The sequence below is a fragment of the Neofelis nebulosa genome, chromosome 2 (assembly GCF_028018385.1).
Source record: "Neofelis nebulosa isolate mNeoNeb1 chromosome 2, mNeoNeb1.pri, whole genome shotgun sequence".
In the NCBI taxonomy this organism is placed as follows: Eukaryota; Metazoa; Chordata; class Mammalia; order Carnivora; family Felidae; genus Neofelis; species Neofelis nebulosa.
The window spans coordinates 215,350,319-215,369,274 of record NC_080783.1 but is presented as its reverse complement, the minus strand read 5'-3'; the positions used below and the strand labels follow the sequence as shown (position 1 = coordinate 215,369,274).

Genomic DNA, 18,956 nt, shown 5'->3' with positions numbered 1-18,956 from the left:
TCGACTAGGCCCCACCTGCCAGCAGGGGTCGCCGGGAACCCCCGCCCCCGAAACTCTTCCGGCTCCCCCCAGACCAGAAACCGAACAACCTCCCGGGGCCCTCGGGGTCCCCTCGGCGCCCCCTCGGCGCCTCCGCCACCGCGTCGGTCCCAAAGCTGGGAGGCAGGGGCCCCGCCTACCTGAGGGTCCGGACCGGGCGGACGCTCGCAGTAGGAGCACTTCCGCCAGACGCATACACTTCCGGCCCCCAGGAGCCAATGAGGATGCGGGCGCGGGTGTTGCCCTTTCTGGCGTCCGGGCTGCGGGTTCTCTCCGGGAGGATTCGGGCCGGTCGACCCTGAGGACGTGCGTGGTAAGCCCCCTGGCTGGAGCCCTTGAGAAACCAGGCTTTAGGGGAGGCAGCCCGGGACTCTTTTTGTCGCACGCCGAGGGGAGTTCAAGACGGCGGGGTCTTTGAGGGGCAGATATAGCGGTCCTCGAGGCAAGGTCACATTCAAGCTTGGGGCAAGGAGTCTTGCCCCTTCATTCTTTCCATCTTAACGTGGAACCAAAAGACTCGCTAAATTTTCCTCTGGCCCCCTCTGAACAGGTAGAAATAAGCGAGTAAAAGTAAGTAAAGTCAGTCAATCAGTCCTTTTCTAGAGGCTTCTTGTGTTTGGCGGAGGTGGGTGGAGGGCGGAGGAGAAAGTTCTCCATTCTGGAGGACTTCTGTTTCCTCCGAAATCGCTTTTCCACGTGTAAAGGCGAGACCCATCTTCCCAGAAGCGGATTGACACGTCCCTTGAGGACACTACTCGCTCTTGGGCAACAAGTTAAAAGTTACTGAGAAAACTGGGCGGAAACCATTTTCTGGTGTTCCCAGCCCTTCTCCTTGAGTCCGTGGTCCCCAAGACCACATCAGGGTTGACGGCAAACTTGTTGCAGAGGTGTTGCCTTTAAAACTTTAGGTTTTTTTTAAAAATTAATTAATTTTTTTGAGAGAGCGTGCGAGAGAATCCCAAGCAGGCTCCACGCCGTCAGCGCGGAGCCTGATTTGGGGCTCGATCTTGGGAACGGAACTGTGGGATTATGACCTCTACTAAATCAAGAGACGATGGCTTAACCAACTGAGCCCTCCAGGTCCCCCCCTCCCCCAAGGGTGTTGTCTTTAAAGCTCTTCCAGCCACGCCAGAGGTTACCATAGAATCCTACCAGAATGAATTACTTCTGCCAGTTCTAGTTGTAGAATTTCCTACTTATTACCATAAATTGCTTTTCAGTGTTACAATTTGGATGTGAAATCACTGTTCTAGCCCAACTGAAGACTGTTGACGCAGTTGGAATGGTTCCCATAACCTACCTTGCAAAAACGCTTCAGGTTCACAGAATTTCCTTTGTGAAAGTAAGTGACTGTTACCTTAATGCAATTATCTCTGATTTTCGATACGTGCGTTGAGTGACGCGGAGCTCTCGGAGACAAATAGGATCAGTGCCAAACAAAACAAAACTGAAAAATATTCTTTGTTTCCCAGATTGAGGAACTTGCTAAATAAACATTTGCTCATTGTGTACTTCCCCTAATTTTGATGGTGATGATGATGATAGGGTGTTCTGTTCAGGCATTTGTGTCGGTCTGAGTATAAGTGGTGGTGGTAGCTGTGGAGGAAGGGCCTCCCCTGATCGTGCACTGTGCTTACCTGCTCTCTTTCTCGGTGACTTGATTTGACTTAGCACTTCTGTGCTGACGGTGTTCTTTGGGTTCTTGTTTAGAGCTAATGGATAATGAAAAACGTTCTTAGAGCATAAGTAAGAGAACTTGGTTTGGGTCCCAGTTGTCAAACAAAAATAGAATCCAGGTTTTGGAGGGGGGTGGGGAGGGAAGAGAAGAAATTGTAAAAAAAAAAAAAAAAAAAAAAAAAGATGTTAGGTTGGTAGTTATCAGAGAGAGCATTGGGGGAAATAACCTCAGAGTTGGGAGTCATAACTGGGAAATACTACTTGGCAGCTGCAGGAGTTTAGGACATTTTAACTTGGACTTGGGATGGGAGCCCAGAGAGGATGGTTTGCTCCAACTAGGTAGGAAAAATGCTGGGGCAGGTGAAACTCGAGTGGCTTAACACGAAGTACATGAGCCAAAGGCTCTCTGAACATGTGGACCTCTTTTAAACGTCTACCAGTAGATAGCTTGTACTGTGGTCAATTTTGTGACATAGTTAAGAGCATGAATTTTGTTTTTTAAATCTTAGAGAAAGAGACAGAGAGACAGGCAGACAGAGCGGGGGAGGGGCAGAGAGAGAGGGAGACAGGGAATCTGAAGACTCCAGGCTCTGAGCTGTCAGCACAGAGCCTGATGCAGGGCTTGAACCCACAAACCATGAGATCATGACCTGAGCCAAAGTTGGCTGCTCAACGAACTCAGCCACCTAGGTGCCCCAGTTTGTTTGTTTTTTTCTTTAACTTTAAATGAGCAATGATAGATGTCAAAGTCAAGGGGTTTTTTACTTTTTTTTTTTTTTTTTTAATGCAAGCTCTACACCCAATGTGGGGCTCCAACCCATAACCCTAGGATCAAGAGTTGCACACTCTAGGGGGGCCTGGGTGGTTCAGTCAGTTAAGGGTCTGACTTCAGCTCAGGTCATGATCTCACGGTTTGTGGGTTCAAGCCCTGTGTTGGGCTCTGTGCTGACAGCTCAGAGCCTGGAGCCTGCTTTGGATTCTGTGTCTCCCTCTCTTTCTGCCTGTTCCCTGCTCATGCTCTGTCTCTCTCATTAATTAATTTATTAACGTTATTAATAAATAAACATTAAAAAAAAATTTTTTTTTTAAGTTGCACACTCTACGGACTGAACCAGCCAGGCACCCCGGGTATTTTTTTATATACTAAATTTAATGAGTTTAGTGCTTACCGTTTTTATTTATTTATTTATTTATTTATTTATTGTGAAAGTTTTATTTATTTAAGTAATCTTTACATCCAACATGGGGCTCAAACTCATGACCCCAAGACCAAGAGTTGCATGCTCCCCCGACTGACCCAGCCAGGTGCCCCTAATACTTATTTTTAGCTTCTCAAACTTCCCTTGACATCCTCCCAGAAAGCTGCTCATATGTACACATACCCTACATTTTGCTTATACATTCAGGGATGTTATATTCCTGAAGCCAGGCTCCAGATTAAGAACCCCAAAACAAAGCATTCCCCATAAAAATAGATGCTCAACAGAAGATACTTCGCTTCTGAGCCAACATAGGTCATAGAGAATTTCCTTAGTCTGTGAGGTGGTTGTCTAAACTGCGTAGCAGCTAAAAGGTAGCACAGTTTCAGAATATTTCATAAATTTTACTCATATCGGAAAGAGCATAATTTATATTTCATACGGTATTAGTAGCATGAAATAAATGTTTCTTAATGAAATTAACTCTCATGAAACCAGGTTTGGTTTTGGGGGTAACAAAACCATTAAAGTAAATGAAAATTCAGTTTTATACGTTACGGGTTAGTTAAAATACTGTTTTAAATTATGCTTCGAGTTATGTTTATCAGTTAAGAAATGTGATTTTGGGGCTCCTAGGTGGCTCAGTTGGTTGGGCATCCGACTTCAGCCCAGGTTGTGATCTCACGGTTTGTGGGTTTCAGCCCTGCCTGCTGACAGCTCAGAGCCTGGAGCCTGCTTCAGATTCTGTGACTCCCTCTCTCTGTCCCTCCCCCACCCGTTCTCTGTCTCTCAAAAATAAACATTTAAAAAAAAAAAAAAAAGAAACGTGATTTTACTTTCTGAAGTTAGGAATGTTGCGTAACTTCAAGATACAGAAATAGGGGCGCCTGGCTGTCTCAGTCAGAAGAGCACATGGCTCTTAATTATGAGTTCGAGCCCCATGTTGGGTGTAGAGATCACTGAAATTAATAAAAACTTGAAGGAAGGAAGGAAGGAAAGAAAGAATACCAAACAGCCTTGGTCTTAAGCAGCCTCTTGCATTTAGAAAGAGTCAGTTAAAATTTTCCCAACAGTGGGGCACCTGGGTGGCTCAGTTAAGCGTCTGCCTCTTGATTTCAGCTCAGGTGATGATCTCATGGTTTTGTGAGTTCGAGCCCCATGTTGGGCTCTGTGCACTGATCATGAGGAGCCTGCTTGGGATTCTCACTCTCCCTCTCTCTCTCTGCCCCTCCCCCACTCATGCTCTCTCTGTTTCTCTCAAAATAAATAAACTTAAATAAATGTTCCAAATAGTGAAAAATAATTGGATTCTGAATATATTTTGAAGATGGAGCCATTAGGATTTCCCAATGGGGTGTGAGGGGCAAAAAGGCATTAAGGATGGTTTAGAGTACTTGGTCTTAGCAACTGGAAGGATGGAGTTGTCATTGCCTGAAGTTTTCAGGTAGATCAGGTTTGGGGGGTGGGATAAGACAGATCAAAAAAAAAAAAAAAGGAAATTCCAATACAAATATTTGAGATATATTGATGTTTATCTGATATGTTAATATTTGGTTAATGAAGTCAGGAGAACATAAAAGTTTATGTTACTTAAAAATTTTTTTCATGTCTATTTTTGTGAGAGAGAGAGGAAGGGAGCTCGAATGGGAGAGGGGCAGAGAGCGAGGAAGACACAGAATCTGAAGCAGGTTCCAGGCTCCCAGCTGTCAGCACAGAGCCTGATGAGGGGCTCGAACGGTGAGATCATGACCTGAGCTGAAGTCGGATGCTTAACCAACTGAGTCACCCAGGCGCTCCTAGGTTGTGTTACTTTTAAAAAGTTTGTGTCAATCATAGTAAGAATTATTTCAGGGGCTTTCATGGTTAATGTATGGGTTACTCAGGTTTCTTTCTTTCCTCCAAGTTTTTATTTAAATTCCAGCTGGTAAACATACATATTTGGTTTGTTTCTGAGGTATATATGTTTGTTAGTTTGTTTTATTTATTTATTTATTTTTTTAAGTAAGCTCTATACCCAATGTTGGGCTTGAACTCACAACCCCAAGATGCAGAGTCGCGTGCTCTACCAACTGAACCAGCCAGGCGCCTGAGAATTTGGAGAGTTTTTTTGTATTTTTTGTTTTTTAAAGTAATCTCTACGCTTAATGTGGGGCTCGAATTCACAACCTGGAGGTTGGGAGTTGCGTGCTCTACAGACTCAGCCAGTCAGGCGCCCCCATCAAGTTTCTAATTCCTAAGTCTCAACACTAGGTTTGGAATTTGGAAAGCACTCAGAAATGTCAGCACGTTGGATGGATAGTGTGTTTGTTAGGTAACTTCGCCTCCAGCAGGGGCCACCTGAATAGAGAAACAGGTGGAAACAGTCATTCCCACTTGTGAAGGTCTGTGCCTGTCATAGATGTGTTGGGAGATGTTTATATTGAATTTGATCCTCCTACCAATAGATAGTTCTTTTCCTCAAGAAATAGAGTTGTGTCTACTTCCTAAAGATGTGGAGAGCATCTGTGATTAACTAGCTCCTACTAAGAAACTCTAGAATCTATGAATACACACAGAAAAAGCAAGAAGACAAAAACCATCATGTAGGTCAATTGGCTATTTTCTCTAGACAACAATCAACTGTTGTGATGCAGAAGATTTTTGTAACCCGTGGGGAGGAGATTGTGGTTAGTTTTATTCTAAAATTTCCCACTACGTTTTTAAAGAACAATAAATTGTTCAAATACACAATGTAAATCACTGTTTTTTGAAACCAAACCTTTGTGAGGTTTTTAGGTTTTTTTTGCTTTTTTTTTTTTTGAGAGTGCTCGCAAGCGAGTGAGGGGCAGAGAGAGAGAGAGAGCTAGAGGGAGAGAGAAGCGGGGCTCACCCGAAGCAGGGCTCATGTTCACCCAAAGTGGGGCTCGAGCTCACCCGATGTGGGACTCCACCTGACACACTGTGAGATCATGACCTGAGCCGAAGTCAGATGCTTAACGGACTGAGCTAGCCAGGTGCCTGAAACTAAACCTTTGTTCATTGCTAAGATTCACATTTTCCTTCTTCCTTTTCAGTGCTTATTTCTATAGCAGCTATCCAGCTGATGACAATATTTTCATGAAATAAAAAGGGAGATTCAGAGAGAGTAATGATCTTGAAAGAACGTCCTTATCTGGGGCGAATTTGGTCGTGGTGTCAATCTGGTGATTTGGGTTGAACTGTTCCTTTTTATCCATTGTCCGTACTAATTAATACTTAAAGACAGCTTTCTTTCAGATGGCTGGTTCTGATGCGCTTCCTGATGTCTTAGCTGTGACGTCAGCCGACCACTTCACTCAGGAGTAGCAGGGTAGGAGCTGACCTGTTCGCGGGCAGCTGTCAGGTGGCGGGGCTGCCGAGACAGGCCTGGCCTGCCGACGACCTCTGTGGGAGGCGGGAGACCAGCAGGCCTCAAATGCCAACATCAGACCGTTGATGTAGCGCCTGGTCGTGCACGGGTCCCACTGCCCAGCCAGGTCAGCCCCAGGCCCGAAAAAAGTACTGCGGGATGAAGAAGGGGATCTCATTAAACGGAGTGGAAAGCACACGAAAAGGATGGCGTTTTATTTGCCATTCCGACCCTCTGTGCTTCCTCTTTACTTTGCTTTTCTAATTACTGTGCTTCTTGGAGCTCTGGCTTTAGGAGGAACCGGGCGTCTCTTACAGCAGGACAGCCCTGCCTGAGCATTTACTGCCTTGAAGGACTGCTAAGCCTTTGACAAGGACAGGTTGCTCGGGAAGTTTTGCTCACCTGTGGAAATCAAGCTGCCCACCGACAGCAGCACAGACAAGTAGTAAAGTTCAGGGGTCGTTTTTTCCTGTATTTGGGAGGAGAAAAGCACTGTGAGGAATACTTGTCTTTTATTTTTTTTTTAATTTTTTTTAAAGTTTTTTTTTTTTTTAACGTTTATTTATTTTTGAGACAGAGAGAGACAGAGCATGAATGGGGGAGGGTCAGAGAGAGGGAGACACAGAATCCGAAACAGGCTCCAGGCTCTGAGCTGTCAGCACAGAGCCCGACGCGGGGCTCGAACTCACGAACTGCGAGATCATGACCTGAGCCGAGGTCGGCCGCTCAACTGACCGAGCCACCCAGGCGCCCCTGAATACTTGTCTTTTAACTGGAACCCCTATTTACAGTGTTTTTGCCGAAAGGATTTCAATAATGGCCCCAGCTTAGCAGGAGATGGAAGGCTTGCTGCATACTTTGCAAAATGCAGTCCAACAGCTCCACTCTTCAGCGGTAGCTCAACTTTTTTTTTTCTTTTTAGTCTAATACAGTAGAATTTATCCGCAAAAAGAAAAATCTCTCCTGGAATTTTTATTTATTTATTTGTTTTTTAACGTTTGTTTATTTTTGAGAGAGAAACAGAACATAAGCAGGGGAGGGGCCGAGAGAGAGAGAGAGAGAGAGATGGAGACAGAATCTGATGCAGACTCCAGGCTCTTGAGATGTTAGCACAGAGCCTGATTCGGGGCTTGAACTCAGGAACCATGAGGTCATGACCTGAGCCAAAGTTAGACGCTTAACCAGCTGAACCACCCAGGCGCCCCTCTCCTGGAATTTTTAAACTTTCCCTGGTGAAATGTTTTAACTGTGGCACGTGTCTAATTAAGAATTCTGTCTCTACATACGTCTATTTTTACTGTGAGTAGAAAATATTGAAGACTAATGGTGTATTATGTACAGCCAAGCTTTCAGATTAAGATGAGCCTTTAGAAATTCAGTACTTAAAAACATACACAGTCAGTTGCCAAAACTGTTAACACCACGGTATAGACTCCTTCACTGAAGGATCCCACACCAAATACAGCAAACATCCTCTTGAGTGCCTGTGGGACAGGCTCCATCTGTGTAAACAGCACAGTAAAACCTAAAAGGACATCAGAGCAGCATCGATTTACTAGGTTTAATTATCTCTGAAATACATTCTTTTTTTTTTTTAAGTTTATTTATTTTGAGAGAGACAGAGAAATTGTGAGTGGGGGAGGGCAGAGAAAGAGGGAGAATCGCCAGCAGGCTCCGCATTATCAGTGCAGAGCCCTTTGCAGGGCTCGAACTCCCTTACCATGAGTCATGACCTGGGTGGAAATCAGGAGTCTGATGCTAAACTGACTGAGCCACCCAGGCGGCCCACAGAAATACATTTTTGAATGCACGCCTAAACAGTGTATGTTTCCTCGCTTCCCTCCTGTGGGACTCATGCTCAAAACCCAGCCAGGCTAAGGTTTTCCTTTAATATAGGTTGTGTTCTTAATATTGGTGGTGTTGGTAATAGGAACTATGACTGTTTTGTTTAATGATTCCTGTTATCTCATTTAAGCCTTAGCAAAACGAAGCAGGTAATTTATCTCCGGGTTATAAATGAGGTGGGGGGAGCTCAGAGAGGTTAAGTAACTTGTTGTGGAGTGAATGTTTCAACTGGCCTCCCTCTGTCTCCAAAGCCAGTGCTTGCCACCATTACCTGTGTCGTCGCCTCTTGTGGAGCCGCGATTCAGTGGAAGACTCTAGAGCAGTTAGAGCAGTGCCCGAGGCCTTCGGTAACGATTTTTTCATTAAAGTTTAGGGACAATGCCTGGCTGGCTCAGTCAATGGATCATGCAACTCTTGATCTCGGGGTTGTGAGTTTGAGACCCATATTGGATCTAGAGATTATTTAAATGGATAAAAATCTTTAAAAAAATGTAGGCATAGTTTTTATTTAAATTACACATCACTTGGGGCGCCTGGGTGGCTCAGTTGGTTAAGCGTCTGACTTCGGCTCAGGTCACGATCTCACGGTCCGTGAGTTCGAGCCCCGCATCGGGCTCTGTGCTGACTGCTCAGAGCCTGGAGCCTGTTTCAGATTCTGTGTCTCCCTCTCTCTCCGACCCTCCCCCGTTGATGCTCTGTCTCTGTCTCAAAAATAAATACGTGTTAAAAAAAAAAATTACACATCAGTCTTCTAAGCACACACACAGGCAAAGATAATCGAAATGTATTAAGACATTCCTAAAACTCCACATTTCAGAGTCCACTGCTTCTCTATTACTTTTTTATTTCAAGTTGTTGAGGTCCGTGTTCTTCTACACGGTATCGTCTCCAGTTCAGTAACCGTTTATTAAATGAGTAAATGAATCTAGTAATTTTTATAGCTAAAGAATTTTATAACACCAACACAAAATGTTTGCATTTAACTTAATTCGGTTTCATACTCAAAGGTTAGGACCACCGGAAGGACAACCTTCCCCAGAAGGTTACTAAGGAACTTTAAAAATTTCCTTCACCTGAATTTTAAACGTGAATTTTTTTCTTAAGTTTCAGTCTGTGAGCTCCTGAAGAGCAGGAAGTCCCGTCTTCCCCATTTTTGTCTCAGCGCACGTAATAAGTGCTTGATGAGTGTACACTTACCAATTGTGAAGAAAGTGAAGATGATATTACCAACCAGGTTGGTAAGGAGAGGTTGCCCGCAGTATCGGGAAGATCTGGGTCTAAAATCAATACATAGGGTCATACGTTAATTTATCAATTATTGGAAGAAATTCGCCCTGTAAGCACGATACCAGAAGGCACTAGCCCTTGAATTCTAATCTTACTTCTGGCCCTGGGTTCATTTGGTTCCAGGCAACCCCCTTTTATTAACTGCAAATTAACGCTGCTAAATAGCCTACTAGTAATATTGAGAGTTGTTAATATTTCTGATCGGTGGACAAATAATGTTTACTGTCTTTCTAATTCATGTTAACTTGATATTTCGGTGGAAAATATTAAGAAGATAGTTTGTGGGAATTCTGGCCTTCTGGAGTAAGGAAGTTGGTCTAACTGCACACAAAACTCCTAGACCTAAGTTGGAAAATTTGAATTAGGCTAATTCCAGGGAGTGTCACAGTTCCCATTTCTGTTTTGTCCCTTTTGTGGATTCTCAGTTTTCAGATTATTTCAGACTTTCCACATGTTTAGAGCTGCAGTTTTTTATTCTGAATGTATCGGGTTGCATTTATTTCATTTGTCCAGTGACAGTTATTAGCTGACTGACCTTTTCCGCAAGACTAATGTCCAACATAGAATCTGAAATAAGGTATCAAGTCATAATCTGGTCACGTATATCTATGTCGCCCTCGGCCCTGCAGACGTTAGCTCATGCTAGGCTGTTGAGACTGGGCTCTAGGGAATCCATAAGTGGAAACATTGGTGCCCTCGTTGTCTCCCATCTAACAGCTTCTTGTACTAAAAGAAGGAAGTGTTAAAACTCCATCTGCCCAAATCCCAACTGTTCTGTTCATACTGAGATTTTTGACTTTTTCAAAGAGGTGAAGCAGGTGACCACCATTGATAACAGGGACAAAAACATGGGTCAGGCTGCAGTTAAACTCCTCACAGGAATGGCAGAGCGCACCAGAACCATCTCCAGAGGTCAGGCCCACATGCTGAGCTGCCCTGTGCTGGGGGTGGGGGGTGAAAACACTTACCTTAGCAGAACATACAGCTGGAGGACTAGAGCGGTGGTCCCAAACAAGAACACCGTCACTTGGCTGCGTGAGACACAGCGAGTTATGTTTTACATTACTTCTTTAGTGATCAAATGGCTTCAAGAAACCGAATTTAGGTTCTGTTTCATGACAGTGTCACATTAGACCACAGAGAGAAAGTTTTAAACATAACAAAGATGACTTGAGATCCATTCCATTTGAGCACAATTATGTCTAATAAAACTTCACGAAGATTAGAACTGCCATTTCCTGAACTCCTACTATGTGGCAGGTGTTGTGGATACTGGTCCCCAAGGGATCTTTAGAACCTTGGTTCCTTTACTGTGACTTGTAAGTTCATGCCTTAAGACAACTCACAGATAATAGTGAAAGTTAACATTCATCATGAGTAGACAAATGTGTCAAACATTTTTATTCACTTTCGTATTTAATATGCACAAAATCCAATGAGATAGGGACTCTGGTTCCCCATTTCATAAATGAGGAAACAGACTCAGAAAGACTAAGTGTCTTGTCCAAGGACAAACACCCAGTAGTGATAGAGCTAGAGTTTGGAGCCGGGTCTGAGAGTCCTGACCATGGCCCTGTGCTGTGCCAGCCGCTGCCTCCTGCCACCTGGTTCTCATGGGGTGTAACCAATAAACAGAGTAAGCTGACCCACCCAGCTTCCACAACCAGATGAAGTCTGCTGTTTCTGCTCATTTTTGAAATTCTTTTGAAATTACATGTACTTACATGCAACATAAGATAGTGTAAGATAATATAAAATCCATGCATATGAGAATATCTTAATCTGAAAATAATAATACAAGATCCATGCATATAAGATCTTCCTCAGTAACTGATAGTTCTCTTTCTTCATCATAAGCTCTGTTATTTACCTTGATTATTTTATAAATGAGGTTTAGCACTGAGGGACCTTAGGGTATCTGTAGAAATTAAATCTACCCAAAGACACAGATTTATCCCTGTTGAAAGTATTAAAAAAAAATAGTCTCAAAATATACCCCAAGACTGTTTAAAGCAGTGAAACATTGGTACAACTAGAATACAGTTAGAGGCTTGATGGGACCTTTTTGAAAGGCATAGCATCTTTTTAGGGGTATAAATTCCAATCAGTTGACAAGTCAACGCATTAACAGTCAACATAGATTTAATTATATTGAGCATTCTGAAATGTTACAAGATGGTTAACTTTTTCAGTGTTAACATTGAAAAAACTGACTTAATGTTTACAAAATGTTTCATTAATGTTTACGTCTCAGTATTTTTCAAACCTGAGAAAGTCACGGGGCGCCTGGGTAGCTCAGTCAGTTAAGCATCCAACTCTTGGTTTTGGCTCAGGTTGTGGTCTCATGGTTTCATGGGGTCGAGCCCCCTGTAGGGTTCTGTGCTGGCAGCACTGAGCCTGCTTGGGATTCTCTCTCCCTCTCCCTCTGCCCCTCCGCCTCTCACACGGTGTCTGTCTCTTTCAAAATAAATAAACTTTAAAAAAAATTTAAGAAAGTATTATACATCAGCTCTATTTCAGTTTTTTAAAAGAAAAATGTGATTTAAAAATTGAAAGTAAATTTTAGTTCAATGTCAAGACTGTCTCAGGAAGAAATGAGTTTTTTGTTATAGCAAGCTGGGGAGGGTCACTTACAGCCTGAGCCGGTATGATCTCGGCAGCCAGCAGTGCAGGTGGTAGGCTGTGTGGGCCAGACAGAAGTGAATCATGGGGATGCTGGTCCTTGAGCACCTGGAGCAAAGCAAGGAGGATCCAGAACGGCCCTGTTAGAGCTTCCAAACTACTCCTCCCATTTGTCACCAGCTTGTCCCCTTTCCCTACCCACATATTGTGGTACCTTGCAGCGATACAGAGGAAGTACTTTTCCTTGGAGAGGGACGGATCCTTGTTTTTTTAAACACCCTGGGCTACAGTGGAGGGTGACTGTAACTCAATTCTTCAGTGGTTTTAAAGGTCTAGAGTCTAGTGTGAGCTCAAGTTGTCTGTCTTCATGATGAATTAATAGAACTGAGCCGGATATTTGAGATAGGTTGTGAATGTGACCAGGGAGAAAGCTTCCTTTAGCTAAGAGATCAGCTTGCTCCAGCCCCTTCCCCAGCCTTTCCCCCGAGGGGGGTGGGGAGACTGGAAACCTGAGTGCATCCCCAAGGTTGGGGAGGAGCTCTAAGCTCTTTGTTCTGTCCTTCCCTGAACAGCAGACCGCTCCTTGGGGACCCAAACCTCCCCTTACAGCTTTATTGTTCTTCCTGCCCACAGCTCAACCTCCCGTGGGGAGTGGTGTCTGAAACTTGAGGTGGGCGGGGCTGGAACTGACAGGCTCTCATTGATCATGCTCAGAAGCTGGCAGGATACCCTGATTTCCCCGTGGGCCCTGTCGGGCATGTTGTAGTCACCACCACCCCAATAACCACAGGCACTCTGTATGGGAATTAGGGGGTAGGGATGGGAGGGGTGGGAACAAGCCTCAAGTGAACCCTAGTATCATCCTTGAGCTGATAATTGAAAGGACATTTAAATCATTCTTATGAATTAACTCATTTTTTTAAATGCTGTGTGGAGCATTACCGACCCTTCTCTCTTTATTTCTTATCAACAATTAGCAGTGTCCCTGTGACCCCTACCACTATGCTTTGTTGGGAGAAAGCCTCAAATGTTTATTGAATAAATGTTTATTTCCATTCTCACTGACTATTTAAATTGAGGGACTCATAACTTTGTAACTGGCCTTCCAGTCACGTGACTTGTAACTGGTCTTGTTTTGCCCCTTCCAGTTAATCTCACAGCATCACCATCATCAGTGTTGTCACTTCCCTCCCAAGTAACAGCTGCCGTTTATTTTAGCACTGTTCTAAGGAATATGCAAGCACATTGCCATGTATTAGTCTCAGAATTAATCCTCACGGTGACTGAAATTGGTTGTCATTATCCCTGTTTTACAGATATGGAAACTTAAGACTTGTAATTAAGTGATTTGGTTAAGCTGATAAAATCAATTAAGGTTGTAAGTCCCCATGTCTTATTATTTTTCTAAAACATTGTTTGTGTAGAACCGTGTTGTAACTCTGTTGCCCAGAAACCTTCAAAGGTTCCCATTGCCTGAGGGATTAACATGCACTTTTCTCACCTCCTCAACCAGGAGGGCTCATTTCCAAACTACACAGCTCTGGTTTAATGCCTCCTCCCCACCCCCCGCCACCTTTTTTTATTTATTTCTTTTGAAAGAAAGAGAGGAGAGAGAATCCCAAGCAGGCTCCATGCTATCAGCACAGAGCCCAACTCAGGGCTCGATCTCAAACCATGAGATCATGACCTGAGCTGAAATCAAGAGTCAGTGAGGGGGGGGCGCCTGGGTGGCGCAGTCGGTTAAGCGTCCGACTTCAGCCAGGTCACGATCTCGCGGTCCGTGAGTTCGAGCCCCGTGTCAGGCTCTGGGCTGATGGCTCGGAGCCTGGAGCCTGTTTCCGATTCTGTGTCTCCCTGTCTCTCTGCCCCTCCCCCGTTCATGCTCTGTCTCTCTCTGTCCCAAAAAAAATAAATAAAAAACGTTGAAAAAAAAAATTAAAAAAAAAAAAAAAAGAGTCCGTGAGGGACGCCCGGTGGCTCAGTCAGTTAAGCGTCTGACTTCGGCTCAGGTCACGATCTCACTGTTTGTGAGTTTGAGCCCCGCGTTGGGCTCTGTGCTGACAGCTCGGAACCTGGAGTCTGCTTCGGATTCTGTATCTCTCTTTCTCTCTGTTCCTCCTCAGCTCACACTCTGTCTCTCTCTCGCCTACAAAAATAAATAAACATTAAAAAAAAAAAAAAGTCGGGTGGCTCAATCGGTTAAGCATCTGACTTCGGCTCAGGTCATGATCTCATGGTTCGTGGGTGTGAGCCCCGCGTCGGGCTCTGTGCTGACAGCTCGGAGCCTGGAGCCTGCTTCGGATTCTGTGTGTCCCTCTCTTTCTGCCCCTCCCCTGCTCACACTGTCTGTCTCTGTCTCTCAAAAATAAATAAATGTAAAAAAAAAAATTTTTTTTTAAAAGTCAGATGCTCAACCTACTGAGCCACCCAGGTCTCCCATTTTTCTTTTGATGAGTGAGCCTAGGAATCAGGAATCAAGTGGCCCTGGGTCTGCCACTCACTGTCTTTGTCCAATGAGAGCATAGAATCTGAGCAAAAGTGACTTGGTCACCCTGGCACTTGGGTCTAGACATTGTTGGGCTATAAATCAGTGGTCCTGACACAGGTTGTTTGAGCACTGGGAAGTCTTGGAAGTGCACAGCGAGGTATACGACAGCCTCTATTTCCAGCGCATTTTCAACCCGCTATTGATCTCAGATGTTTGTAATACTGAAAAGTTAGAAAAACGTAGATGTCCAGTGGTGGAAGATTAACTAGAAAAACGAAATATCTAACAACAGCTTATTTCTTGGAACAAGCTAAATGACTTTGGCCAAATTTGTTTTTGGTGGTGAGGCTTGAATGATAGGTGTGTGAACACATTTTATCCATTGAAAAGTATCATACAGCTGTGTGTTTATTATCTTTCATTGTATTTCTACATTAATTGGAAAAATACTCCAGCCTGTATAGGTAATTCCCCCAAAGTTCCCCACATGCTTCTAGCATTTTGGCATCATTGGAATTATATTTATAAGCTCTCAGAATGATTCTTTTGAAATATACTTTGGATATATAAGAATATTTTTTAGAGACGCCTGGGTGGCGTCAGTTAAGCGTCCGGCTCTTGGTTTCGGCTCAGGTCATGAGCTCACGGTTCGTGAGTTCAAATTCTGCTTGGGGCTCCGTGCTGACAGTGCAGAGCCTGCTTGGGATTCTCTTTCACTCCCTTGCTCTCTGTCCCTCCCCATTCGTGCGTATGTACTCTCTCAAGTGAATAAACTTAAAAAAATATTTTTTAAAATTGTACAATAACAAAACTATTTTTTGATAGTTAATAAGCAGTTTATCAAAAAACCCAAAACTGAGTGATTTGAGTTTAAGAGATTTGAAGGCTCACTGTGTTGGGGAGCAAGAACTCCTGTGTTCTCAGAAGTCTTTCTAGCTGGACTAAGAATCAGAGTGACATGAGGGGGTTGAGAGGAATAAAACCACTGTAACAGGTGTACATATGGGGGATCCACATAGACACAGCAATTCCAAAGTCAGGCAACATGAGGTCTGTATGTCACTCTGAAGTCAGAAGGGGTGGGGGTCTGTGTTTTCAGGGGAGAGTAATGCGCTTTGTGGGGCGATAAAAACATGTTTGGTAATTAGACATTTGTCCTGCTATACAGATGGGTCACTCAGATAAAATTTATCTCCGCTAATAACCCTTATTCTGAGAAAGACCTCCAATTTAGATTCTTCTGTGTTCTTAAGGGAGGGACAGAAGTTTCTCTTGAGCCCACAGGGTTCTCAATACCTTCTGCTCACAATAATCGACATCCCAAACTGGCACATTCTGAACCTCTTCAGCTGACTCCCAGCACAATGAATGAAAAAGACCCCCACTAAGACACAACATTGTGGCATTTCAGATTCAGAGCATTGGGGATAAGGAAAACATCCTACAAATCTTCCAAAAAGAAAAAAGGTATGTAAAAAAGGAAAAGAATCAGAATGGCATTAGACTTTCAGCAGTAGTGTGGTATGCTAGGAGACAATGAAGAAATGCATTCATAATTTTAAAAGAAAATAATTTCAACTTGCTTTTTTCTCAGCTAAGCCGTTCATCTCTGAAGGAAGGATAAAGACATAACCAAACTTATTTCCCATGTACCTTTTATTATGAAGCTACTTGAGGATACATTCTAGAAAAATCAGGACATAAACCAAGAAAGACATGATGCAGGCCTCAGAAATAGGGGATCTGACTCAGAAGAGAGATGAAAAAGGTTTCAGAATGATAGCTGTACAAAGGATTAGAGACTTTCAGTCCACATTAGAGAATGAGTTCCGGGAGAAAAACCCTCCAGGAAAAAAACCAGAGTCAATAGAGTAATAATGTTTGGTTGAACCATTTGAAATTCATGTTTTTGTAGATTAAAAAGAGTTGAACTATAGCGACATTATGTGCAGCATTAATAGTAGCTACATTCACAGTGTGTTTATTTCTTGTCAAAAGCAGTTGTGTGTATTGTCTCGCTTAATTCTCATGATGGTCACAAGGTAGGTACTGTTATTTTCTCTATTTTAAGGTTGAGAAAACCAGGACAAAGGGAGATTAGGTTAAGGTCAGGTTGTCCTAGGTCATCCAGCCCATGTAGGTGATTTCTTTGCAGGCAGTCTGGTTTCAGAGCATAGGTTGCTTCCCGGCCCCCCCCCCCCCCCCATAATGTCTCTAATAATGTCTCTGCCCAACATGGGGCTTGAACTCGTGACCCGGAGATCAAGAGTTGCGTGCTCTACCAACTGAGCCAGCCAGGTGCCCCACAGAGCATAGGTTCTTAACTGTTGTGCTATAACAGACAGGAGATTGGAGGATACTGTTCTGTGGAATCCGGCCGGTCCCAGGAGCGAGACCTGCAACACTGACCGCCAGGTTACCATACAGTGAAGCCCATTGTGCATGGGCCCTACTCACCCACTCAGAACTTCCTATCAGCTCTTGTTGAAAGAAACTGAAAATGTATCAGTCATGTTGGTAGAGAGATAAGAGAATGCATTGGTGAAAGAACAGAACACCATAAAAAGGAACATTTAGAGGACAAAGGTCTTTTTTTTTCTCTAAGTTTATTTATTTATTTTGAGAGAGAGAGAGAGAGAGAGAGAGAGCGAGCACAAGCAGGTGAGGGGCAGAGAGAGAAAGAGAACCCCAAGCAGGCCCCACATTGTCAGCACGGAGCCCGACACGGGTCTCAACCCCACAAACCGTGAGATACGACCTGAGCAGAAATCGAGTCGGAAGCTTAACCGACTGAGCTATCCTGACGCCCCTAGAGGACAAAGGTCTTTAAAATGAAGGCTATAGGGGCGCCTGGGTGGCGCAGTCGGTTAAGCGTCCGACTTCAGCCAGGTCACGATCTCGCGGTCCGTGAGTTCGAGCCCCGCGTCAGGCTCTGGGCCGATGGCTCGGAGCCTGGAGCCTGTTTCCGATTCTGTGTCTCCCTCTCTCTCTGCCCCTCCCCCGTTCATGCTCTGTCTCTCTCTGTCCCAAAAATAAATAAAAAAAAAAAAAATAAAAAAAAAAAATAAATAAAATGAAGGCTATAATAGCAGAACTGAAAATCAGCTCAACAGATGGAGGATGGAGTTGAGAATATCTAGAAATTAGAGCTTAAAGGAAAGAGGGAAAAGAAAAGAAAATGAGAAGACCAGTCTAGCTGCCTCAGCTCCAAATAATAGCCATTTCCAAAGAGAACAAAGAAAACGGAAGGCAGAATGTCATCATTCAAGGACCTTTCCCAGAACTGAAGTTTATGAGCCTCAAGTTTGAAAGGGTCTGCCCAGTGCCCAGCACAACAGATGAAAATAGAGTCACACTAGAGGACATCATTATAAAATTTCGGAACGCTGGGGACAAAGAGAAGATCTCACAAGCTTCAGGGGAGGAAAAGTGTAAGTCACATTCAAAGGATCCAGAATTGGGAGTGACTTTGGGTTTATCGCTGTTAACGCTGCAATCTACAAGCGATGCCTTCACAACTCTAGGAGAAGACGGGTTTCAACACAGACTAGAAACTATAGATATGCATGTAGAAGTTTGGGAATAGGCAGTGAGGGTGTGTGAGAGCTAATCCTCATGGATCATCATAGTAAACAGGTACTGTTTACTTTGGATAAATTTAGAAATAGCATTATAAGCACATAGTATAGAAACATGGTAGAATCTACCAGAAGAAATAGCTGAAAAAGTTAGAAGTGCTTGCTTTTAAGGGAGCTGCATAGAGGGTTTGGTGAGCAGGATGTGGCCAATGACTGTTGGGTTTCATTATGGGCCTTTTGCTGCCTCGTAATTTCTGAATCTATCTGAGTTCATTTAATAAAAGTTTAAATCTGTTGTCTTGTATTACTTCATTAGGGTTATAGAAGGATCAAACGGAATAATATGAAAAAAGGTTTGTAAATTGTAAACTGTTCCTGAGCTGAAAGTGATAATGTGATCATGTTGACTAAGAGGCCGACTACTGTCTTGAAGGGCAGGTTGTCAGGGAGTTCCGTTTACGTGGTAGTTGATAACATCATTGTATCAGCTAACTGGAGCCGCAGTAGGGCAGTCATAAAACTTCAGCAGCATGCACGTTTCATTTTTGCTTATGAGTCTAGGGTCAGCTTGTGGGTTTGTTGATGTAAGCCAGGCTCAGCTGATCTCACCTGGGCTGTGTGTCTGAGCACGTCGTCTGCGGTTTGGCTTGTGCAGGATGGCCTCAGCCGCACAGCCAGTGGTTGGCTGTCAGCGGGGGCACCAGCTGTCTCCCGCGTGTTCTGTCCAGCAGGTTGGCCTCGGCTTGTTTTCATGGCAGAGGAGGGAGGCCAAAAGAGAGCAGAAGTGTGCAGACCTCAAAGGCCTGGGCTCAGAACTAGCACACTGTCCTAACTGCCACATTCTCTTGTCCGAA

The 18,956-nt window shown here is 43.9% G+C and overlaps 1 protein-coding gene across 10 annotated transcripts in view; it reads left to right on the top strand.

The window, feature by feature from the left end:
- The first annotated feature begins 169 nt into the window (after positions 1-169).
- NMNAT1 (nicotinamide nucleotide adenylyltransferase 1) overlaps positions 170-18,956 on the top strand; it is a 49,127-nt gene continuing 30,340 nt past the window's right edge. For 7 of the 10 annotated variants that reach the window (XR_009258430.1, XR_009258432.1, XR_009258431.1 and 4 more), the window contains exons 1-2: positions 170-352; positions 1,260-1,381. The gene's annotated coding sequence lies outside the window, so the exon portion shown is untranslated. Of the gene's footprint in view, positions 353-374; positions 590-1,259; positions 1,382-18,956 lie in introns of those variants that run through there. The other 3 variants (XM_058719159.1, XM_058719156.1, XM_058719157.1) reach the window with 2 other exon arrangements.